The following is a 26,945-nucleotide window of genomic DNA, read 5'->3' on the forward strand; positions in this document are numbered from 1 at the left end:
GGTAGACATACAGACAGACGACAGACAGACAGACAGACGATAGACAGATAGATGATAGACAGACAGGTAGATGGATGGATAGATAGAAAGACAGACAGGCAGTTAAAAAACAAAAAAACCTATTGCTGTCGAGTCAATTCTGACTCGTAGCAACCCTATAGGACAGAGTATAACTGCCCCATAGGGTTTCCAAGGAGCTCCTGGTGGATTCAAACTGCCAACCTTTTGGTTAGCAGCCATAGCACTTAAACACTACACCACCAGGGTTTCCTATGGATAAATTAGATAGACAGATATAGAAGCCTATTTACTCTTACAATGCAATACTGTATTAAACTATTTTCTTGTCTGCTTCCCCCATGAGATTGTGAGTCCTTTGAGCCAAAAGACCATATATTGTTTAACCTTGAATCCTAAGGATTTCCTATGTGCCTGAAAAACGGTAGATGTGTCATAAAATTTATTGAAAAGAAAAAACTAAAATATTTTTATGTAATTTAACAAAATCCTAGGCCAGGCAATGGGGTAGATACTAGGAATATAGAAATGAATAAAACAGATATATGTTCCTTAAACTCATTGAGTTTATAATCAAATAGAGAACATAAATGATAAACATGTTTATCCTGAATGTGACAGTTATTTTGAAAGGAGAGGGATAACGTACTGAGGCAGCAAATAGCAAGGAGATTAATTTAGTCTTTGGAAATGATTCTCTAAATTCATAGAATCAGCAGGGGTGTTTGTTCAAAATGTAGAGGTATAGCACCAAACTTCTGATTCAATAGGTCTAGAGAAAAGCCCCGAAAGCTAAATTTTAATATGTTTTTGTTGTTGTATGCCATCAAGTCAATTCTGACTCATAGCAACCATATAGGACAGAGTAGAACTGCCCCATAGGATTTTCTAGGCTGAAATCTTTATGGGTATAGACTGCCAGGTCTTCCCTCCCACAGAGCAGCTGGGTGGGTTTGAACAGCCCACCTGTAGGCTAGCAGCCTAGCACTTAACCATTGTGCTGCTAGGGCTCCTTAAAGTTTTAGTATACATCCCAGATACTACAGGTAGTCTGAAGAACAGACTTGACAAAACACTAATATGTGGCTTGGAATTTCCCTCTGAGCAAGGTCATTTTTATTAGAGACTGGACTGGGACAGTGGGTAGAATTTCGCCAAACTGGTAAGTATGGGGAAGGAAGCTGGCGCTTCAAGATGAGAGAACAGCTTATGTGAAGAGAAAAATAATGCCCCTAAAAGGAAGCTGGGGGCAATGGTGGTTCAGTGGGAAAACTATCACCTTCCATTCAGAAAACCCAGGTTTGATTCCCAGCCAAGGCACCTCAAGCACAGACACCACCCATCTGTCAGCGTGTTGCTATGATGCTGAACAGGTTTCAGCAGAGCTTCCAGACTAAGATGGTCTAGGAAGAAAGGCCTCGTGCCCTACTTCCATAAATCAGCTAATGAAACAGTGCGTTATGAGATCATGGAGATGGCGCAGCACAAGGCAGAATTTCCTTCTATTGCGCACGGGATCACCATGAGTCATGTCAACTCCACTGCACCTTAGAACAAAAGGAAGCATGAATAATAAATGGGCAACCAGCTGAGAAGGAAGAGGCAAAATGAACAGTTAGAGAGGCCATGTTAAGAACATAAAACTTTAAGGGCAATAGATAACCATAGAAGATTTTATACCTGATGACTTCTCTGTTCCTTCAATGCTTCATCTGTAATCATACCTACACCACAGACTCTTTGTAAGGATTAAATGGGAACAGTGTCCGCCATACAGATAATATAAATGCTAGATATTTTATCATGATGATAACATTTATATTTGGGTTGTTTTAAAATATAGGTTGTTTTAAAATATAGGTTATTTTAAAATATAGGTAGAGCTGAGGATGGGGCTTAAATTAGGTCCTAAACAAATTATAAAGCCAAGCAACTTAGTGACTCTGGGGACAATAGGAATGTGAGGTAGTAATGCAAACACCAAGACAAATGCACTATTTAAAGAAACATAAGGACTCCAGGATGAGGAGACATTTCTCAGTTCACATGTACAGGGGAACAAGACGTTGGACCAGAAATGATTTACTACTGAAACTGGCACAGTAGGTACTTTTTAATTAGTAGAATTAGGAGACTACTTAAAGCTGACTTTGTGAGAAGAGTTTAATTACTGTCTCTGAAATTACAACCCATAAGTCAGGAGGAGAGCTCAGCAAGAACATGGCTCTGAGTCTGGGGCTAACTCTCAGTTAGGTTGGGTTCACGCTGGCTGATCCTTGAGTATGTTCTAATGTTTCTCATCATTACTCTCCTCAGTTGAATCCCAGGAGAAAGCACCTTAGGATGGCTGGCTACCTGCATCACCTCAGTAGCCACCCCATCCATCCTTCTGCTTTCCAACTGCTCAGTTCATGAACTGACTGAGTAGAATCAGAGCCAAACGAGCAGCATCCATCTTTTGGCAGCTCTTACCTAAAAGCATCTTAAACGCTTCCTGGGGGCAGCCAAAGATGCTTTGCTTGGAGAAAGTTGGCCCACTTGCATGAATTTTGTGCATCGGAAGGAAATGGGTGATACATTTCATGCTTCCTATTGTCATTAATATTGGTGGCTATTAACCATGGCTGTTCTTGAGATTTTTTGAGATAAAATCTGGAGATTTTTTAAGATTATAACATTCCAGCCCCACCCCAGAGATTTTCATTTAATTAGTACTCAGAATGGCCCAAGAATCTATTTTTGAATGTTCGCCAGATATCCAGCTAAGGCTTATAACCGCTGAACTATATAAAGTTTGCTTAAGGCTCTGTCGGTTGCAAATACAGAAATGCACTCAAAGTAGAAGAGTGCTGCAAACTTGGATTCTCAGGCGATGTTAATGAGTCGCGTGGGCATGGGTTGGGTACTACGGCATACTGCGGATGCATGGCCCACGTAGAGGGGTCAGCACGCACTCAGCTACAGCTAATTGCTAGGATGTGGAAATGCTTGACCATTGTTGCCAGGCAGTCTGCTTTTTAAAGAACAGCCCAAATTCTGGATGTTTGTGTTGCATAAAAATCCTGATATTTAAACACTGGCAACTGATTTTTTTTTTTTTAATCTCAATGAGTTTATGTTACAATGTAACAACAAAGTTCCAATTCCAAAGAGAATTTGACAGCCCACCTAGGATCTGGTTTGTAAAACTGGTGTAACTAGTTATGACCAATAGGTAAAGTCTGATAATAAATGGCTTCTACCTCTCCTGGTGGCAGGATGGGCAAGCAATTTTCAGACAAATGGGAAAGGACTTAAATCCCTTACAAAGTCTCAGAAAAGGAAAACGGACAGACAAATCTGGTGCGTGTCCCAAACCAGATCATTAGAGTTCAATAAGTGAGAGTTACAGGAAGGGAGATTCTGACTCACTGAAGTCCTCCACGAATAGAAAAGCCTTCCTTGTGTGGAAGTGAGCTTTCAGTCAATTGCAGCATTCAAGCAGCGGTTGAAAGAACATCTAACAGTGATGTTCCTGCATGTACATAGCCAATAGCCACTAACAACCTTCCCATTCCAATAACAATGAATAAATGTCCACCCTAACAGGTTAAACTCTGAATATTCATGATTCCCATTCTTGTTAACTTGAATATCTCCTAGAGGAATATACAAATAACTTTTCCAAATCACAAGAGAAATATAGAGGTGATCGTGAATAAAGAAGCCTGTAGGAATGTGTTACTGTACTTCCAATTTATACAGAAAACTTGTTTACAACATAACAGTCTTCACATTTTACTAAGTGCTGACTTTTCCTTCACACTTCTTTAAATTCTGGCAATTTCCATCACCAAAGGAGATCACTAGCCTTCCATTTGACAGGGAATTCTGTCTCAATATTAGGCCTTTCTGCTGGGTGCACTGGAAAGAGGAGAAATCACACCTGACTAGCATGCCAGAGTACAGGTCAGAAGGAAGGTGACTCTCCCTGTAAACACAAGGATGACCAAAAGTTTGTTGTAATAAAAAAATTAAAAAAGAGAGAGTGATTCCCAGGCTGCATGATGATTAAGATGGCTGTAAATGTTCCAGAAGGAGAATGCAGCCTGCCAAGTACAGCTGAAGCTCAGCAGATAAAATCGTAATTAAACTCATAATAGCACTAATGACCAAATGCCTCCATGCATTCTTATTTAATCTTTGCCTTAAACCTTGAAAGTAAGTGCTATCATTCCCACTTTATCCATGAGTAAAATGAAGCTTACAGCGACCTTAATCAGAGAGTGCTTTGGAGGCAGAGACCTGGGTTTGTGTCCTGACTCCTTCAGTTACTAGCTACGTGATATAAAAAAAAAAAAAAAAAAAAATTTTTCCTAACCTACCCTTAGTTTCCTCATCTGTAAAAAAGAAGATAATTGTAAGACAAACAGGAAAGGAATTTTGTGGAGATTAAATTAAATGCAATTATCTTGGCACATTAAAAATTACTGATAAAATTAGCTGTGATTGTAACTGCCAGTAAATAGCAAAATGGAAACTCTAACTGATGTCCAAAATCAATGGTTTTGACCATTTGGTCTCCTTCACTATGGTTTCAAACTGTCAGAATAACTTCTCTACAGGGAAGTATGCAACTGACTTTACTGGTTCCATCTGAATCTCGTGGACCCTGTCAGTGAATCAGACATCTCTTTCTACCTGTGGAACTGACCTACTGTTTCTAGTTACTCTGTTCCTTGTCTGTAGGACTTTGATACAAGTCTTGGCCCCTGGCCCATAAATGGCTTGTTCTTCACTCTGCCCTTTATGTACTGTCTATCTGTATCAGTATTCTGTCACCACCCCAATGCTGTACAACAACCAACCACAAAAGCTTGGTGTCATAAAACGATATTTATTTTTGCTCTTAAGTCTATGGGTTGGATGGGTATTTGGATTTCTCATGAGTTTGCATTCAGCTGCCATGTTGGCTGGAGGCCTCCCTGGTCAAGGATGGCTTTACCTGATGATTTGTCTCTGCTCCACATGGTCTCTCATCATTAGCAAGCTAGCCTAAGCTTGATCTCATACAGTATCAGGGTACAAGAGAGAGCAGAAGCGTAACCGGCCTCTTGAAACCTAGGCTCAGAACTAGCACATTGTCATTTCAACTGCATTCTATTGGCCAAATAAATCATAAGACCGGGTCCAATTTGTAGGAAAGGCCATTGGATGAGAGAGGCTGTTAAGTCTCATTGCAAAAGGCATTGCATGAATGGATAAAGAATTGGGGCTTTTTACGCAATCTACTACATCATTCCACCAATGTGTGAGGTTACAAGTTCAGTGGACAGATCTTTTTTCCCAAATGGAGAGAGAAGGCCAATGGATCCATTATGGGTTGGTAGAAGACACTAGAAATATTTCAGTCGTGAACTTTAAAAGACATACTTACCATGGATTTTTTTATACTCTTGCTTCGAGTATATTTTCTCGTCAAATGCAACGTCAGTATACATTTTGATATGTAGTTTGTACTAGAGTAACTAGTTAGTGAAGGAGCACTGGTAATGCAATGGTTAAATACTCACTTGCTAACCAAAGATGGGCAGTTCAAACCCACCAGTCAATCCACAGAAGAAAAGACCTGGAAACGTGCTCCTGTAAAGGTAACACGGGAAACCCAAGGGGCAGTTCTGTTTTGTCATATAGGGTTCCTATGAGTCAGAATCCACTCTCGAGCACACAACAACTAGTTAGTACCAAAATTGCTTAAGGATCACATTTAATTTTGGGGGGGGGTTGGGGGGAAGAGTCATAATGCCTTTTGGACAATTTTAATTCTGTCTGTATTAAGAAATGTTCCCCTGAAGTGGGGAGATTCATCTTTCCATTAATCTAGGAGTCCCATTCTCATTCAACAATTTAGTCACCTAGTTCAGAAAGAATCAGAATGTTCTTAGCCTATGATTTCCAGGAGCAATTAATACAAACCTACTGGTTTAGTATTCTTTCTGAGTCAAACACTAATCTCGCACCAAAATATTCAATATAAAATGATCCCATCATATGTCAACTCAGAACTTTAAAAAGTTTCAGTTGTAAACCTTTAACGGTAAAGCGGTTTGAGTCCCGGAACGGGGCTTCCATGTGAAAACTCTCAAATTTCTCAGTTTCCCAAGCAAAGATGCAGAAGACGTATAACCCGAGCTATAATCCAAAATCTGCCTTTTATTTACTAAGAGACATCAAAAATTATGCAACTCTCTTGGAGGTTTTCCTTACCTCAGCATAAAATTCTGAGGTAAGAAAATACAGCTGTTTTTTCCAGTATTTAGATCATGATGGCCTACCACTGCCCAGAGATTAAATCTAAGCCTTTCTCTACCATGTACAAAACAAAGCCTTTCATGATCTATCCATCTATCCAACCCTATTCTCAGTTCACCTTAATTCTGCCCCATTTCACAGTCTCTATTATTTTTATTTCCCCTACTCAAAACTACTTGTCCTTCTGTGAACACAAGTCTGTGCCATATGCCTTGCTTATGCTAACCTCTCTTCTTGGAATTTCCTTCCCTGCTGTCACTCCACTTCCTCCTCATCTCTAACTAGTTGTCATCAAGGTGACTCCAACTCAGGGAGAGACTATATGTGTCAGAGTAAAACTGCTCCATAAGGTTTTCAATGGCTAATTTTTCAGAAGTAGACCACGAACCTTTTCTTCTGAGGTGCCTCTAGGTGGATTCAAACATGTAACCTTTCAGTTAACAGCCAACTCTGTTAAGCATTTGCACCACCCAGGGACTCTTCCCAGTCTCTAACACCTAATAAACATCTGCTTGTGGCTTACTGGGACACAAGAGTTTGAGCTGAACTACTAACCTAAAGGTTGGCAATTCAAACCCACCCAGTGGCACCGTGGAAGAAAGCCCTGACAATTTGCTTTTATAAAGATTACAGCCAAGGAAACTCTATGGAGCAGTTTTACTCCGTAACGCATGGGTGCCCATAAGCCACAACCAGCTCAATGGCAGTGAGTTTGGTTTTTGTTGTGACTTTACTGGAGGTTCACCTCTTGTTTCTGCCTTGCTCCCTGGTAGTACTGATCACTCCCTCCTTTCTCTCTTGTATGTGCCTTGTTTACATTTCTATCATAACATCTGTGTCTGTGCTTATTCGCTCGCTCTCCTCCATTATCAGTAAAAAAAAAAAAAAAAAGTGGCATTCCAAATATCCTTATGTTTACAGCGTCTGGAACAAAGTCTGGAATATGTGCCCTAGAAATGTTTCCTCAATGAGTGCATGAATAAATAAATGCATGAAAATTGATACCATGAGACCTACATGGATATTATCTTAAATTTGTTGCACTTCCCTATGTATTAAATGCCAAACGAGCAATACAGTCAGTAATATGGAGGTTTCAGATGAAGGGAAAGTGGCTCTAGATTAGATTTATAAAGAAGATGAGGCTTAAACTAGGTCTTGACAGGTAATGGGTGTTCATGCATGTATAAAGAACCGGGGAAGGTATTCAGATAGAAGAGAAAGAAAAAAAAAAGAAAGAGAAAGAGTAAGAGCAAATTTCAGGAAGTGGAAATATAGAAAGTTTTGTGATGGTAGAAATATTTGCAGGCAGAGAGACTTCCTGTGGGACACTAGTGACGTACAATGGGAAGATAAGTTAAGAGTGAGGTTTTATGCATTGTGTTTTTAAAAATTGGAAATCAAATAGCTATCTATATATAGACAGAGATATGCAGTTTCCCCATGAAAACTCTCATATTTCTCATTCATGTGTCTGTGTGTACACATATATACACATATACAGATGAATAAGCCACCTCGATGCTCTATTTTAATTTAATTTTTCTACTTTGTTCCTTTTTATATGTTTCTTCTCTTTCATAGTAATTATTCATAAAAACCAAGGAGGCCTCTGGATTATAGCCTTTGGAGCTTAATGAGAATGGAAGAAATTGATAACCTTATTCCATCCACGTTAAGATCGTTTACTTTTAGGGGACTAATGTGGGAAGGCCATTTGGTATTCCTCTTGGATTGTTAGACACCAAATGAGATATCATGCTGCTAATGGCTTTTACACTCTCCCTCAGATAGCCTGTACATCTCTGACCTTTCAAAGTTTGGTAACATAATTGGTTGGCAATGTTTTCTCTTTCCCCCAGGGTTAGTGAAACTCTCAAAGACAAGGAAGAGAAAGAGAAAGTTAAATATTTGCCAAGAGAGAGACAGTAAAGTCAGTCACAAAAGTTCTCAGATAGATCAGAACAGGACAAATCCATCACCACCACTAGAAAAGCAAGTATTTTCTCAACTGATTTAAGTCCACCTCGTAATTTATAAAGCCTTGGGAAAATAATCCATGCATCACCTGGCATCTACCTGTTAATGGATGATATATTTCAGTAAAACATCAGTTCAAGGACTGAGAAATGGAGGAGTGTGAGCAATTAAATTTTCTGATTAGTGTTATATTCAGGATAATCATAGTCTCCTTTCTTTACAAACATTTTGCTAAATATTATAAATTCCTTTGACTATAAAACACTCAATTAACTCACTTGTTGAATGAGTACTATTTTTTCCATGTCTAGTGAAAACAGATTAATGTTTTTCTCTTTTTTTACTTTTGTTGATGTGTAAGGGTTTTGTTAGTATACAGGAAATAATATTTTGGAGAATAAATATCATTCTCTGTGATTATACATACAGAAAGTAGAAAGATGAAACCTTATAAAACCAGCCTTGATTCTAGAAAAATACAATTGTGTGCTTAAAACAATAACCAACAATTAAATTCATGACATCATTTGGAACTAAGCGCATACATCGAGCATTCGAGTAAATAATTTGAGATTGAACTTTCATAAGAAAAAGAAATGAGGGGAACATGATGAAACCATGGCACTCATCAAGCAAACATTAGCATTCATCCTAGTGTGGCTGTAGCAGGAAGCACAGCTGAAGGTGAACAGGAGCTCCCTGAAGCCTTCTTTCAGAAGGAAGCACTATTTCCCCTAGATGGGAATGTTCACTGTTATTTAAATAGAAAGTTGGTTTTGCTTTAACATAATCTTAAACCACATAGTAACAACGCCGAGTTATCTTTTCTTGGATGTTTATATTGCAAAGTCAGTATTCTCATTCAAATGAAATTTTCTAAACTATATGCATAGATTTGAAGTTCACAGAATGCTGGGCATAAATAAGTACTCTCTCTCTAACTCAGACGTTTGCTTTTTAAGCTCTTACGAGAGGTTAGAATCTAGAATAATGTATCAAATTAAATAAGTAGTTGTGGAAGATTGTATTTTCCAAAGATGACTCCAGTAACATACCCCATCCCACAGTCTCATTTTACAGTGTGCCCTTAACATTACTCCCATCTAATTCAATGGCAACAGGTTTAACTGTGATGTCTATATCCCCTCCCCTTGAACCTAAACAAAGCTTTGCAAATGCTTCAACCAAGAGTACAACAGAAGTGAAGCTACGTGACATCTGAGGCTAGATGATAAAATGCGATATATTTTCCCATTCCCCCTTTTACAACTTTCACTCTTGGAAACAAGCTCCCAAGCAAGCCCATAGGGGGAGACCAAATGAAGAAGCCTCATAGAAAGGAGACTTTTAGGTGTTTTGGCCAGTAGCCAAGCTTAGGCCCCCACCAACAGCAAACATCATATACCAGGCATGTGAATAAAGATACTTCCAGATGATTCCAGACGCCAGCCTTTGAGTCTTCTCAGCTGAGGCCCCAGACTTCAAGAAGAGACAATCTATCCTCACTATTCCCTATCCAAATTCCTGACTCTCAGAGTCTGTGAGCATAACAAAATTCTCATTTAACCCACTAATTTTGGAGTGGGATAACTAGGAAAATTTTGAATATCAATGTCATGATTCCATTTACTGTTTCTACAAATACATATTGGATGCCTACCATGGACCGAGTACCATGCTAGCCACTGGAGGTAGAGAAGATATAAAAGATAGATGTGGTCTATGCTCTCAAGAAGTTTATATGCTGATGAAGGGGAGGTAGACTCAAACAAGATTATTACAGACAGGATAGGTATATTAAAGGAAATAAGCAAGCTGAAGTGTTGTAGAATAGCTTCAGGGAGGCCAGCATGATATTTAGTTAGAGAGAAGTCTTTAAGGAGGTGCTATTTAATCTGAGACCTTGAACATGTTTTAAGCTACCCCTTGTTTTACAGGTATGGAATATGGGATCCACACTCTAGGGGAGAGGGATAGGACCCAGGTTTCCTACCTCTATTTTAATGGTTTCTGTTGGCCCAACCTCTTTTAGAGATGGAAATGCTAACATATAAAGATATCTTTGTTATTTCAGGCAAGAAAATATGGAAGAATGAGCTCTAGTCCGATTATTTTCTTTGCGGTGAGACTTCTAAAACTATTTGGGAAGTAAAATAATAATAATTAACATTTATTGAATGCTTATTCTGTTGCAGAAACCCTGGTGGCTTAATGGTTAAGTGCTATGGCTGCTAACCGAAAGGGTCAGCAGTTCAAATCCACCAGGCGCTCCTCAGAAACTCTATGGGGCAGTTCTACTCTGTCCAATAGGGTTGCTATGAGTCGGAATCGACTCAGTGGCAACGGAATTCTACTCAGGCATTGTGATAAGCAGCTTTTGTAGTTCAATGTCAGTCTTGAAAAGAAGTATTGCAGCTATGAGCCACTGGAGGTAAAAACACACCAATGCTGAGAGAACGGTGCACAGAAATGGAAAATCTGAGGGATCCGGGTGGAGTATAAACAATGTTTATTACAGTCTATCCTTGCATCACTTAAATAAAATCACATCATTATGTCATGGTTTATTCACGATGGTAAACCTGTTAAAACTCATTGCTGTTAAGTCCATTCCAACTCATGGAGACCCTACGGGACAGAGTAGAAATGGCCCCATAGGGTTTCCAAAGCTGTAATTTTTATGAAAGCAGACTGCCTCATCTTCCTCCTGTGGAGCAACTGGTGGGTTCAAACCTCTGACCTTTCGGGTAGCAGTGGAGTGCTTAACCACTGCACCACCAGGACTTCTTTCCTGATGGTAATTGGTCATAATTTCTGAGGAAAAACTTATAATAGGAGGATTAGTGGCATGAACTACAGTCTCCATGGCTTCAATTGAATCTAACGCATTAACTGATATTTGTCATCTCTCTCCTGTACCATTTATTTGAGATTCTTTCCATTCCTGGCTAAAATTTGTACTATCCTAGGATATTTGACTGTAGGATTGGCCCAGGAATACATCCCCAAGGCGTATGAGCCCCTAGTTACCATGCATTTATCAAGATGTTATTGTTGTTAGGTGCCGTCGAGTCGGCTCCAACTCATAGTGACCTTACTCACAACAGAACAAAACACTGCCCGGTCCTAAGCCATCCTTACAATTGTTGTTATGCTTGAGCCCATTGTTGCAGTCACTGTGTCAATCCACCTCGTTGAGGATCTCCCTCTTTTCCACTGACCCTGTACTTTGCCAAGCATGATGTCCTTCTCCAGAGACTGACCCCTCCTAACAACATGTCCAAAGTATGTAAGACGCAGTCTCGCCATCCTTCCTTCTAAGGAGCATTCTGGTTGTACTTCTTCCAAGACAGATGTATTCGTTCTTCTGGCAGTCCATAGTATATTCAATATTCTTCGTCAACACCACAATTCAAAGGCATCAATTCTTTGGTCTTCCTTATTCATTGTCCAGCTTTCGCATGCATATGATTCAATTGAAAATACCGTGGCTTGGGTCAGGCACACCTTAGTCTTCAAGGTGACATCTTTGCTCTTCAACACTACAAAGAGGTCCTTTGCAGCAGATTTACCCAATGCAATGCATCTTTTGATTTCTTGACTGCTGCTTCCATGGATGTTGATTGTGGATCCAAGTAAAATGAAATCCTTGACAACTTCAATCTTTTCTCCATTTATCATGATGTTGCTTATTGGTCCAGTTGTGAGGATTTTTGTTTTCTTTATGTTGAGGTGCAATCCGTACTGAAGGCTGTGGTCTTTGATCTTCATCAGTAAGTACTTCAAGTCCTCTTCACTTTCAGCAAGCACGGTTGTGTCATCTGCATAACACAGGTTGTTAATGAGTCTTCCTCTAATCCTGATGCCCCATTCTTCTTCGTATAGTCCAGCTCCTCAGATTATTTCCTCAGGTGGAGGTACAGGGGGTATATATTTCAATGTAATAAGTGGCAAGTCCTTTCTAAAGGACAAAGCTTTGTAAAACTCAAAATAAATTGGCGGAGAAGATAGGCATTCCATACCCACTTATGTAAATGTATCTTTGGAGAAATTAGTAAGGGGAAGTCTTAGAGTAAAAATCCCCTTACAGCATTTCTAACTCATGAGTCCAAGATTTGAAGAAGTACTGCTTCATTTAATTTCATGTGCAAAGCCAGGAAAAGCTGAGTAGATGGAACCAAAATGAATGGGATATTTATGCCATAGGTCTGGTTCACTGAAAACCAGAGGATATAGGAGGAACTGATCAGAAACACTGAGTTAAGAAAAAAGATTCTAAGCTTGTTAAATTTCTGAAACATATGTCTTTCTGTCATCTAGAAACTCTGCAATCTCAGGATAAATAAAGACACCATCAAAGAATCAGCAAATACAAATCTAGAAAAAGTAGTTAGCACCCTGGACTGTGCAAAAAAAAAAAAAAACAGCAATCGATGTGTCCCTTAAGCTCTTTGTCCAGGGTTTGATTTGCCCCATGAAAAATGAATACTCTCATTGAACAGAGAGAGACAAGGCTTCTAGGAAAATGGAAAAGATACTGAGATATAGGGAAGAAATTTGTACTGGGAGTCAACACTCAAAATCCAGATGCTGCTACTGTGTAGTTATTTGAACTTGAACAAATATTTGACCTCTAAGGATTTGGACAACATGAACTCTAGCTTATCTGTAAGCTTTAATAGTCTATACTTCTAAGTACAGCTTCAAGTCAGTCCTGTGCCATACTGTAGTTCTAAAAATCTATATCTACACCGTCAGTTCTTGAAAAGAACTCACCTTATTATAAATTGAATGTTCCTAATTTTCTAGGCTGTCTCATTCTGAAAAATTCTGCCCTACTTTCAGGATGGAGGAGAACCAATACTTCTAAGGCTTAGAATTTATTTCATAAGAAATCTTAATTTTCATATTTTCACACTTCTATTATAGTAAGCAGCCATTTTATTCAAGCATATAAAATCATCACTTATTCCTGCATAAAAATCATCATAAGTGAGGAAACCCCAATTGTTTTCATTGCCGGGAAATCATAGTAATTCGCTCCACTTGTTTACCCCTCCTCAACTCTTTAAGCTTTTCCTGTTAAAAACATACTAAGCAGAAAAGAACATATTTGACAATATTTCGCTCCACGCCAGGCTCAGTTGGACCTGTTCTTCCTTCAGAGAAAGGATTGTTCCTACTTGTTAGAAAAGTAATGTCCATTCCGATTCACTACCTGTTAAGATGCAAAGGGAAAACCAAAATAACCCCTAATGTGACTTTTATAATACTGCTTCTTGGATTCGTGTATACACTCTCCCCTTTGTCTCTCCCTTCAATTGGCTAGTTTCTGCTCATGGATCACGTCTCCGCTTATATATCATTTCTTATGAGAAACCTGCCACGTACTCTTCGTTCACCCAGTGGGTCCCAACTGGAAGCGATTTTGCCTCCGGGGACATTTGACAATGTTGGGAGGCATTTTTAGTTGTCATAACTGGAAAGGCAGTGCTACTGGCATCTCATGGGTAGAGTCCAGGGATGCTACTAAACATTCTACAAAATGCACAGGACAGTCCTTCCAATAGAGATTAAGTGGTCCAAAATGTCAGTAGTGCCGCTGTTGAGAAACCACAATTTAACCCCCCGTAAACACTTATCATACTGCATTGTTGTTGCCAGGTTAGTGCTCTTAGGCAGCAAGAGCATACCTTATTTTTTACTGCATGTTCCCTGTGTACCTGGTACTCATTGTTGTTGTTAGTCTATTGAGTCAGCTCCATGATGGCCTTATGTATCACAAAACGAAATGTTGCCCTGTCCTGTACCATCTTCATGATTGCTGGTGTTTGAGTCCATTGTTGCAGCCATTGTGTCAATTCAACTTATTGAGGGTTTCCTTTATTTTTACTGGCCTTTTACTTTACTAACTATGATGTCCTTTTCTAGAAAGTGATCTTTCCTGATGACACCCAAGTAAGTAAGCTGAAGTCTCACCATCCTTGCTTCTAAGCAACATTTTGATTGTATTTGTTCTAAGACTAATTTGTTTGTTCTTTTGGCAGTCCATGGTATATTCAATATTCTTCACAAATACCACAGTTAGAACTTCTTCTGTCTTCCTTGTAGTTGGTAAAAAAGAAATGATTGACTAGCTAAATAAATAAAAGAAATTGTTAATTACATACAAGTGAAGGGAGCAAAATCAAGACTAGAGCATATTTATTGTTAGTAATAGGTTTTTTAGATAGTCTAGTTAGTCTGTTTATAGCTTACAAAACACTTTAAAACCATTTTCACACATGATGCAACAAGTCAGCAAAGCAAGTAGAATGTAAAATATTAACCCCCATTTTTACAAAGAAGAGGACAGTTCTCAGTGGAGTTTGGAACCCTGTCAAATGAAATGATAAGAAATGAATTAGCAGTGAATGGAGGTTTCTTACATAGGCATAATTGATTTTTAACAAGATTTTAGAAACTTAGAAATAAAATCTAACTAGTTAGCTGTGGAGTGGATGTTATAGTATCTCATTCCTACTGCCAAAGGGGAAAAGTTTTAGCTGTGGGCAATCAGAACTCAATAAACGACTCAACTTCAGTTAACAAAAGCAAGCGTCATTAAGAGAAAGAGTTGCTAACTCTTAGATGTTGGCCTAATAATACAGTACAATTGTAGGACAATGTATGTCTTAGCAATTCCCCTACAGGTAGCTCGAAGGTACCAAAGACATATCCTAGGTAATGACTAAAATAAAATATTCCTTGTTAAATGGTCAGGTTCTCTGCATAATTAGAGAACATATAGAAGGTGGATTTCCAAACCAGATTTCCTGGATTTGAAATCCAACTCTGTAACTTATGAATTGTATTGCTTTGGGTAAATTTCTTAACCTATATGTCAGTTTTCTCAGCTGTAAAATGGTGATTGTAATTGGAAACATTTCATAGGATTGCTTAGAGGGTGAAGTGTTTGACATGGAGTAAATACCCAATAATTGTTATCTGTCTGTCTATCCTCTATCTATCTATCTATCATCTATCTATCTATCTATCTATCATCATCTAGCTATCTATCTATCCATCTATCATCTATCTATCATCTATCTATCTATCTAATCTATCATCTATCTATCATCTATCTATCTATCTATCTGTCATCTATCCATCCAGCCACACATCTATCATCACTATTATCATCATCATTACCTCTATACATTTTTTTTCATGTAAAGAATTTTGCCTGGAGGTAACTAAACCACATGAATACACTATATATCCTCTTAAATATGCATAACTACTTTGACTAAAGTAGTGAACATTTGTATTTCTTGGCTGCCCAGCATCCTACTCAACTCAACTTCTTTGGTAACAAATTCCAAATTCTTTTAAGGAATTTCCTCAGTGATATTGTGTACAGTCGTGATAGGACTATAAATCAAGGTATTCTTGTTAGGACTATAAACCAAGTGTTCTTCTCTCCTTTAACCATGAAATGACCATTGGATTTGACCTGAGTTCAACTCTTAGTCTCTCTCCAAGGACTTTGAACCTTGAGAGGAAAGATGTAAAAACCAAAAACAAACCAGAAAAAAAAAAAAAAAAAAAACTCTGGAATCTATTTGCTACAGTGACAACTAAATAATGAAACTATCAAATAAATAATATTGGCCATCTAAACTTTAGAATCCTTTTCCAAACCCAGATCTGTATCTATTCCTATTTATTCAGTAAGCTTCCCAACTGTTTTTCCAATAAATTCCTTTTCTTCTTAAGTTACTCAAAGTCTATTTGTTGCTTGCCACCAAGAAACCCTAACTGCTGGAAGTTTACATTACAAATCAGTTCAGTCCCAATAAAACTGCTTTATTGATAGTTTATTACTCAAAATAAAATAGTTTTTATGTTACTTAGAATGAACTCTCATGAAGAAAATAGATAAGATCATATAACTTCAAATTCTTGAGATAAATCTAAAAATATATTACTTATTGTAAAGAAATAAGAAATAGCTGCAAACAGCAATGAATACAATTTTTTCATGTTTGAGATTAAGAAAAAATTAAGTCATGTTAATATTAGAGAAAGCAGTAATGTAGGGAAACTAATCGTCTCATGTATTTGGATTGTCAGTGTACATGCAAATTGGGCCAACCATTTTGGAAGACAATACAATGGTATTTTCACAATTGTCAAAGTGTGCACCTGCAGCTTCACAGTCATACTTCTAGCAATCTACCCTACAATACTACTTGCATGTGTACACAAAGATATTTTTAAAGAATGTTCTTTGCAGCTTTGCTACTAAAGATAAAATACAGGGAAAATATAAATGCCTACAGTGTATTAAAAACTTTAAATTAGGTAGATCTATACGTATATTATGAATGTGCATTTTAAGTATTAAGAGAAAAAGTTGAAGAATGTTATGTGCAGTGATTCTTCTTTAATTGTACAATAAGAAAAAATCTATGTGTACCTGTGTATGTGTGTATTTGTATATGACTAGAAAGGGATTTGCAATGATATGCTGAAACTGTTAAAAATACTTCCATCTGGGGAGTGGAATTGGGTGCAGAGATGCTCAGGGCAGCTTTTTAATTTCAGTAATGATTTTTTTACAAGGCACATGGATTATTTTAGCATAAAAAATAAATCGTTGCTCAAACTTGAATAATGTAAAGAGCTATTTTAAAAGAAATCTCTCATCAACTTCCTCTCTAATCCTGGTCTATTTTAGGTTAATTAAAATGTTATATCAAAAAATGACTCATAGTGGACCCAAGGAACCAACATGGCACTGTAGACAAAAGTACTATGCTTACCATCTGTAGCAAAGACCTGAAAAACTAAGTAGAATAGATACAAACATCAATCATGGAACCCTAAGCATCAAATGAAGAAATAAAGAACCAGGTCAAACACAGAATGGAAGAAGAAACTGACAGAAAACAGAGAACAAGGAGAGATATTGAGTGGAGGTCTTCTGCCAACTAAACGGTACAACGTTATCACCTTGGGACACAGCCATCGATGGACCCGGGCAGGGAGTACAGGAAGACAACATCATGGAACTCCCAACAGGAGGCAGAGTACCCAGTAACCAGAGAAATACACTTTCCCACTCCTCACCTTTCTACCCCATATGTTGCCTCCACCCCTTCCTGATAGGCCATGCCATGCTGTTAGAGAGCCACCAGCCCACCACCACTCCAGATCCACTCTGCCCCCACCCACCAGCTCACGTGACACCTTTTTCTTCCCTTTCTTTTCTTTCTCCCTCCTAACTAGCCCCATATGCCACTTCAATCTCTTCCCAATGGGCCAAGCTGTGCCACATGGCCAGAGAGTCACAGCCCCATCACCATCCCAAGTCTGCATCCCCACCTGTCAGCTGCTACTGTGCCTTTTTTTCCCTTTCTTCCTCTTTTTTCTCCTTCCCACCTAGCCCCATATACCACTGCCACCCCATGCTGCACTTTCATGGCTAGAGGATCACCAGCCCACCACCACCATGGGTCGACCCTGGCCCCACTAGTTAATTCCTGCCAAACCATTGTTTTACTTTATTTCTTTTTTTGCCTTTCTTCCTTTTCTTTCTGCCTCCCACCTAGCCTCCTAAGCTACCTCTCCCCTTCCTTCTAGGTCATACCACACTGCTGTGGCTAGAGAGTCGCCAGCCTACTGCCACCCCTAGCCCACCCTGCCCCTACCTGCTGCACCTCATTCTTTATTTTGTTTTTATTTTCTTCTTTTCTTTCACCCTCCCTCCTAGCCCTGTAGGTCACCTCCCCTCCTGTTCCACTAGGTCCCAGATCCTCCCCACTCCCACTCACCAGCCCTCACTGTGCTACCATTTTTTCCCTCTTTTTTCCTCTCTTACTTTTCTTCTTCCTCCCACCTAGTTCCATAGCCACCTTCTCCCCTTCCCATCAATCCCCGCCATACCACTGCAAATAGAATGCCACCAGCTCACCATCCCACCACTGCCTTAGGTCTGCGCAACCCCCACCCAATGACCCCCACTGTGCTGCAGTTTACTTTTTTTCTTTCATTCTTTTCTTTCTACCTTTCATTGAGCCCCACACTCTACCAACTTCCCTTCCACCATCTCCCAGGTCTGCCCTGCCCCCACCCACCAGCTACCTTTTTTTCTTTTTCTTTCTTTTTTCTTTTCTTTCTTTTCCCCCACTTAGCCCTGTGTGCCACTCCTTTTTCCCACCAGTCACTGCCTTGCCACTGCTACTAGAGTGTTCCCAGTGCTCAGGCCCTCCACCATACCAGGCCTACACTGCACCTCCCCTCCCACCAATCAGCCAGCTGCTGAACAGTGGGAAGCAAGCCCATACAATTCCCCATCCAACATCTCTGCCTATCTGGCAAGGGGCTGTGAACACTCCCACAGTACTGGGCCATCATCAGGAGACAGACAGTGCCCACCCAATCTGCCCTCAGCCGTCTTGCCAAAACAGCATACACTAAAGTAGGCTCACCTTGCATGCTACTGCCCTGCCCACCCAGACAAGATGGTGAGAGCTATCTTGTCCACAGACAAGCTTGCAACAAAGCATTAGTATATCAAAACAAAACAAAAAGCAGGATGAACAAACAAACATACAATCAATAAATAAACAATACGGTAATGCCTTGGAGACAGCAGAAAATATCAAACATATAAAAAAGGACAAGATGGCTCCAGCAAGTGACCAAAATAAAGAATCAGAGAACCTTCTGGTAGAAGAAAAAGCAGTGGAACTATATGATATGAAATTCAAAAGACTAATATTTAGGGCTATCCAAGAGATTAGGAAAGACATCAAGGAAAACACAGACAAAACCAAGGAATAATAGACAAAATCATGGAAAACAAGACAAACAAAAACATAGCCAAAAACAAAGAAAACACAAAGCAATAGAATTCAGAAAATAATATAAGAACAAGATGTCAAAATAAATAAACAATTGGAAATCACACAAAAACAACAACTAGAAATCCAAAAAGATAAACAAACAAAATTTCCAAAATGGACAACCTAATAAAAGATCTCTTAGAAGCAAATTTGAAACAATGAAAGACAGAATCAGCGAGACTGAAGAAAAACCCATGGCCATCACTTTGAGGAGAAATTAGAGAAAAGAATGAAGAAAACCTAAGAATTATGTGGGATACAATCAAGAGCAAAAATATGCACGTGATCAGAGTTCCAGAACAGAGGGACAAATGGAAAGCAAAGAGAAGATTGTTAAAGATTTGGTGACAGAAAACTTCTCAAATATTATGAAAGACAGACAGCTGACTATCCAAAAAGCTCAATGAACCCAATACAGGATAGACCCCAAAAGAAAGTCACCAAGACATAAAATTACACTTTCCAAAACCAAAGACAAATAAGAATCCTGAGAGAAGCTTGAGAAAAATGAAAAGTTACATAAAAAGGGGAATCAATAAGTCTAAGCTCTGATTACTTGACAGAAACTATGCAGGCAAGAAGACAATGGGATGATATATATATAAAACATTGAAAGAAAAAAACTGCCAACAGAGAATAATATATCCTGAAAAATTCTCAAATAAAATAGCAAAATTAGGACATATCCGGGTAAACAGAAATTAAGAGAATTTGTAAAAAAACATACCAAACTTACAAGAAATACTAAAAGGACTCCTTTACTTAGAGAACCAACAACATCAGACAGCAACCAGTCTAGGACACAGAGCAGCATCAGCCAGATGCCAACCTAGATGAAGAATTCTGAATAATAAAACAAAGCCAGAAGACTTAAAACTAGGAAACAGAGACTTCAATCTGTAAATAACAACAACAACAAAACAATAAAAGGCAGACTAAACGGTGTACGTATACAACCTTCAAATGGAGAGGAGGCCAAGATGATATTAAGTAATAAAAGACTGGTTCAAACTTAGGAAGATAGTATAACTTTCAAGGTAACCACCAAGAAAGTTAACAAACCTAGTCATCGAAATAAAAAGAAAACCATAAAGACTCAGTAAACAAAAATCTACAGTAAGAAAAGAAAAACAACAAACGAAAGGAAGTCAGCACAGAAAAGTAAGATGGACAAAGAAAACATCAGTACTACAAAAAAAAAAAAAAGCACAATATGACACCAGTGAATTCATACCTATCAATTATAACGCTGAATGTAAATGGCTTAAATGCACCTGTAAAGATACAGAGAATGGCAGAATGGATTAAAAAATAAATAAGATCCATCTATATGTTATGTTGTCTACAAGTGACACACCTTATACACAAATACATAAATGTACTCAAAATCAAAAGATGGAAAAAAAAATACATCAAGAAAACAGTGACTAAAAAAGGGCAAAAGTGGCAATACTAATCTCAAATAAAATAGACTTTAAGGCAAAATCCACCATAAAAGACAAGGAAGGACATTATATAATACTAAAGGGGCAATCCACTAAGAAGACGTAACCTTAATGAATATCTACACACCCAATATCAGGGCTTCAACACACATAAACTCTAACAGCACTGAAAAGAGAAATAGACAATTCCACAATAATAATAGAAGGCTTCAACACAACAATTTTTTCAACACAACATTCTCAGTAAAGGACAGAACATCTAGAAAGAAACTCAACAAAGATATAGAGGACCTAAGGGTCAAAATCAACCAACTGGACCTCATAGACATATGTAGAACACTCTACCCAATAGTAGCAAAGTATACATAGTTTTCCAGTGCACAGAAAATATTCTCCAGAATTGACCACAGCGCTGCACCTGTTTGTTGAAACATCTCAAATGGTATTCCGTCAATTCCTGGAGCCTTGTTTTTTGCTAATGTCCTCAGTACAGCTTGGACCTCTTCTTTTAATACCATCATTTCCTGATATATGCCACCTCCTGAAATGGTTGAATGTGGACCAATTCTTTTTGATACAGTGACTCTGCATATTCTTTCCATCTTCTTTTGATGCTTCCTGTGTTGTTCAATATTTTCCCCATAGAATCCTTCAGTACTGCAACTTGAGGCTTGAGGCTTGAATTGTTTCTTCAATTCTTAATCAAAAATATAATGAGATACCTTCTCACCACAACATTACTGGCAAGTATCAAAAAAAAAAAAAAAAAAAAAACCCAGAAATATAAAACATGTTGGTGTGGTTGTGGAGAGATTGGGACTCTTATGCACCGCTGGTGGAAATATAAAATGGTATAACCACTATGGGAAATGATATGGCACCTCCTGAAAAAGCTTAAACAGAAATACTATACTTTCCAGCAATCCCACTCCTAGTAATATATCCTAGAGAAAGAAGAGCTGTTACACACATAGATATATGCACACCCATGTTCTCTGAAGCATTATTTATAATAGCAAAAACTGGAAACAATCTAATTGCCCAACAATGGATGAATGGGTAAATATACTATGGCACATACACACATTGGAATACTCTGCAATGATAAAGAACAATGATGAATCCTTGAAGTATCTCAGTCTCACAACATGAATGAATCTGGAGGACATTATGCTGAGTGAAGTAAGTCAATCACAAAAGGACAAATATGGTGTCAGACTACTATTATAAAAAAACAAGTAAAGGTTTACACACAGAAAAAAAAAAAACAATCTTTGATGGCTACAAGTGTGGGGAGGGACTGGAAGGAGAAATCTAGTGACAGCAAACAAGTGGTAACTTTGGTGAAGGGAAAGACAACATATGACATAGGGCAAGTCAGCACAGCTTCGCCAAGGCAAAGCCATAGAAACTTCCTAGACACATCCAAACACCTTGAGGGACCTATTTACTGGGGCCAAGTGCTGGGGTCTTAGGGGACATATAGGTCAATTGGCATAAAATAGTTCATAAAAAAATATTCTACATTCTACTTTGGTGAGTAATGTCTGGGGTCTTAAAAGCTTGTGAGCAGCCATCTAAAATACATCTATTGGTCCCATGAAATTCAGAACAAAGAAGAATGAAGAAAACCAAAGACACTAGGAAAATATTAGTCCAAAGGACTGATGGACTGCATGAACCACAGCCTCCACCAGCCGGAGCCCAAAAGAACTAGATTGTGCCCGGCTACCACCAACGACTGCTCCAACAGGTATCACGATACAGAGTTCTGGACAGAGCAGGAAAAAAAATGTAGAACAAAATTCAAATTCACACAAAAAAAAGACCAGACTTCCTGGTCTGACAGAGACTGGAAGAACCCCCAAGACTATGGCCCCCAGACACCCTGCTGACTCAGAATTGGAGCAACTCTCAAAATACACCTTACAGTCAAAGATTAGACAGGCCTATAAAAAAACAATAACATCCATGAGGAATGTTCTTCTTAGTTCAGTCAAGTATATAAGGCCAAAGGACAACACCTCCCCCACCAAAAAAGAGGAGAAGGTAGGAAGGGGCAGGAAACCTGGATCCCTGAACACAGGGAACCCGGTGTGTAAAAAGGAAGGGAGAGGATGCTGATATATTGCAGGGATTGCAACCAATGTCACAAAACAATCTGTGTATAAATTTTTGAATGAGAAACTAATTTGTGCTGTAACTTTCACCTAAAACACAATAAAATTAAAAAAAAAAAAAAAGACTAATAGCAACCCTATAGGACAGAGTAGAACTGCCCCATAGGGTTTCCAAGGCTGTCAATCTTTATGGAAGCAGACTGCCACATATTTTTCCTACAGAGCAGTGGTGGGTTCAAACTGCCAGCTTTTCAGTTAGCAGCCTAGAGCTTAACCAAGGTGCCACCAGGGCTCCCCAATATTTTGTACATATATATATACACATAAAACAAAGCTAAAGATTCTTTACGCTAAATTGAGTGTGAAACTAAAAAACAAAAAAAAATTGTTTTAATTAAAGTGAAAAAGTGGTACTAAATCATCAGTATCTGGTTTAATAGTACTTGGTGAACAGAGGGCTGCACCACTCAGATTGCCCTTCAAGGAGGGACTTGCTGACCAGCTGTGGGGAGTGCAGTCAGCAGACCACCGCCAGTTGTCACCCCTTCAAGGTCTGCTGCAGCTTCAGCCTCCTCACCCAAGGTCAAGCCTTTCCTGGAGCAGCCAGGAGCCAGCAGCTGAGCCAGCCAGGGTTATGAAGGTGTACCATTCAGCTTGATGTGGGACAGCCCTGACAAGCAGTGTTCCTTTCACAGCTCCGTGCCAGGCTGGTGACGTTCCTATTGCTCCTGAATCACAGCTCGACACCTTACTTTGCCCATCCCTGTCTCCTCCCCCTTTCTTTGACAGCTGTTGCTCTCAAATAAACATCTTGCACCTCCAGCTCTGTGCTTCCAGAGAACTCAATGTGCAACACAGTAGAAAAATAGTCTATGCTTCTCTAACGTTTTTCTTTGATAACACTAATACTAGGTACGCAGGTTTACTTAACAGCCCAAAACAGTATGAATAACATCAAGTCTATATTTGCTCCTCTTCAACTGGAGCCAGGCAATAAAAGCAAGGACAACTTGTGTGCTTAAGAATACAATTCATTTTTTCCCCATTACTTCTCGTTACTGCATCCAGTAATTAAAAGCTCTAGCAGCTCATCTTCCCATTATGCAGAACAGAAAATCTTTAATGAAATATTATACTAAAGAAAGATCCAGGGCAAATGGAAACTCTGCAAAGCATAAACAATTGCTGGGTGAAAATGTTGCACTAAACAGGCAGTTATTTCAATGAGCCATTGTACCAGCTACCAATTATTTCATAAAACATTGCACACAATATGGATGATAATTCAGAAACACACCTCACAGGATAATTATTCAAGGCTGTTCAATAAATGTTTACTCCAAACTGACAATTATTTCTTTAATAATGATGATCCATTCAGAAGGAGTTTGCAAACCTGGCATGTATAGATATGATGAAGAGAATCTATGCATGTACCAGAGTCCAAGGTTCAAAAGCTTTTAAGAGGATAAACACAAATGTATAAAGTATCTCTTTGCTGAACAAGCTCTTTTCCCTATGTTTATTCATCTATTCAATTCATTTATTCATCAAAGACATATTATGTCACCTATTTTATATCCTGAACTGTTGGAATAAAGATAAATAGTTTCCATGCTCAAGGACTAGCTTAGAATGCACTGAACCAAAACGAAAAACCAAACCTGTTGCCATCGAGTCAATTCCTACTCTCAGCGACCCTATAGGACAGAATAGAACTGCCCCGTAGAGTTTCCAAGGAGCACCTGGTGGATTTGAACTGCTGACCTTTTGCTAGCAGCCGAAGCACTTAACCACTACACCACCAGGGTGTCCAGAACCCACTGAGGAGTATGCTACTCACACAACAATCTCAACATATCATGAGACGTGCTCCGAGGTCAATATGAAAAAATGCACCTGTCTTGCTCTCCAGCCTCATCCCTTACCACTGCCCCCTTCTCTCATTACTCTCCTGCCACTCTGGACTGTTTTCTTTTTCTCAAATCTCTAAATTTCTCCTTAGTTGAGGATTTTTGTCCCTGCTGTCTTTTCTATCTAGATCCGTGTTGTCCAACATGGCTATGGAGTTTTTGACATATGGTTACTCTGAATGAAAACGTGTTGCTAGAGTGAAATAATCACTGGCTTTTGAAGACATCGTAGCATAAAATAAAGAATGTAAAGTAGCTCACTATTTTTTTTTTCTGATATTGATGAAATAATATTTTGGAAAATCAGGTTCTATTAAATAACATTGTTGAAATTGATTTTGCCTGGTTTTTTTTACTTTTTGATGTGGCTACTAGAAAAATTTAAATTACATATGCGGTTTACATTATATTTCTATAGATCAGCTGTGATCTAGAACTTTCTGCCCTGTTCATGCTTTCATCTTGGAGTTCTGGTCTCAGCTTCTTATCCTCTCTCCTCAAGGATTCCTTTCTTGACCACCACTCTAAGGAAGATGCACACCATCCTTACTAATCTCATTACTTTCACATTAACCCATTTAACTTATTGCCAAGCCAAACCTATTGCTATCAAGTCAATTTTGAGTCATATTGACCCTATAGGACAGAGTAGAACTGCCACATGGTTCTTCCAAGGAGTGGTTGGTGAGTTCAAACTGCCAACTGCCAATTTTTGTTTAGCAGCTGAGCTCTTAACCACTGCACCACCAAGGCCCCTTAACACTTGTTATTACCTGAAATTATCTTATCAGCTTGCTTACTTATTTGCTTTTTATCAGCCCTACCAGAATATAAGCCCCATGAGAGCAGGGACCTCTTCTTGATCATTGAATTCCTAGCTACTAATACAATGCCTGCTACTTAGTAAGTATTCAATAAATGATGATTGAACAAGTGAATGAAGATTCAATAGAAGCCTAGACAAAGGAGTGTCCAGGTCTGCCTGAGAGCACAGAGGAGGGAGTACTTCAGAGTGAGGGGAGTTGGCTGGATTCACAAATTAGAGAAGATTTCATCTGTCCTTCCATCCATCCGAACATCTCTTTATCCATTTTTTCATCATCTAGTGGCATAGTGGTTAAGTGCTCTGGCTGCTAACCAAAAGGTCAGCCATTCCCTGAAGAAGATAAAATACTTAGGAATAAATCTTAACAGAGATATAAAAGACTTATACAAAGAAAACTACAAAACACTTCTGCAAGAAACCAAAAGAGACTTACATAAGTGGAAAAACATACCTTGCTCATGGATAGGAAGACTTAACATAAAAATGTCTACTCTGCCAAAAGCGATCTACAGATTTAATGCAATTCCGATCCAAATTCCAACGACATTTTTTAATGAGACAGAAACAAATCACCAACATCATATGGAAGGGAAAGAGGCCCTAGCTAAGTAAAGCATTACTGAAAAAGAACAAAGTAGGAGGCCTTAATCTACCTGATTTTAGAACCTATTATACCACCACAGTAGTCAAAACAGCCTGGTACTTGTACAACAACAGTTACACAGACCAATGGAACAGAATTCAGAATACAGACAAATCCATTCACATATGAGCAGTTGATATTTGACAAAGGCCCGAAAACAGTTAAATGGGGAAAAGACAGTCTTTTTGACAAACGGTGCTGGCATAACTGGATATCCATCTGCAAAAAAATGAAACAAGACCCATGCCTCACTCCATGCACAAAAACTAACTCAAAATGGATCAAAGACCTAAATATAAAATCTAAAACCATAAAGATCATGGAAGAAAAAATAGGGGCAACATTACGAGCCTAAAACATGGCATAAAGAGTATACAAAACATTACTAACAATGCAGAAGAAAAAGTAGATAACTAGGAGCTCCCAAAAATCAAACACCTATGCTCATCCAAAGACTTCACCAACAGAGTAAAAAGATTACCTACAGACTGGGAAAAAGATTTTAGCTATGACATTTCTGATCAGTATCTGATCGCTACAATCTACATGATACTGCAAAAACTCAACTGCAAAAAGACAAATAACCCAATTAAAAAATGGGCAAAAGATATGAACAGACACTTCACTAAAGAAGGCATTCAGGCAGCTAACAGATACATGAGGAAATGCTCACAACCATTAGCCATTAGAGAAATGCAAATCGAAACTACAACGAGATTTCATCTCACTCCAACAAGGCTGGCATTAATCCAAGAAACACAAAATAAATGTTGGAGAGGCTGTGGAGAGATTGGAACACTTCTACATTGCTGGTGGA

This window comes from Loxodonta africana, chromosome 7 (assembly GCF_030014295.1).
Source record: "Loxodonta africana isolate mLoxAfr1 chromosome 7, mLoxAfr1.hap2, whole genome shotgun sequence".
Lineage (NCBI taxonomy): Eukaryota > Metazoa > Chordata > Mammalia > Proboscidea > Elephantidae > Loxodonta > Loxodonta africana.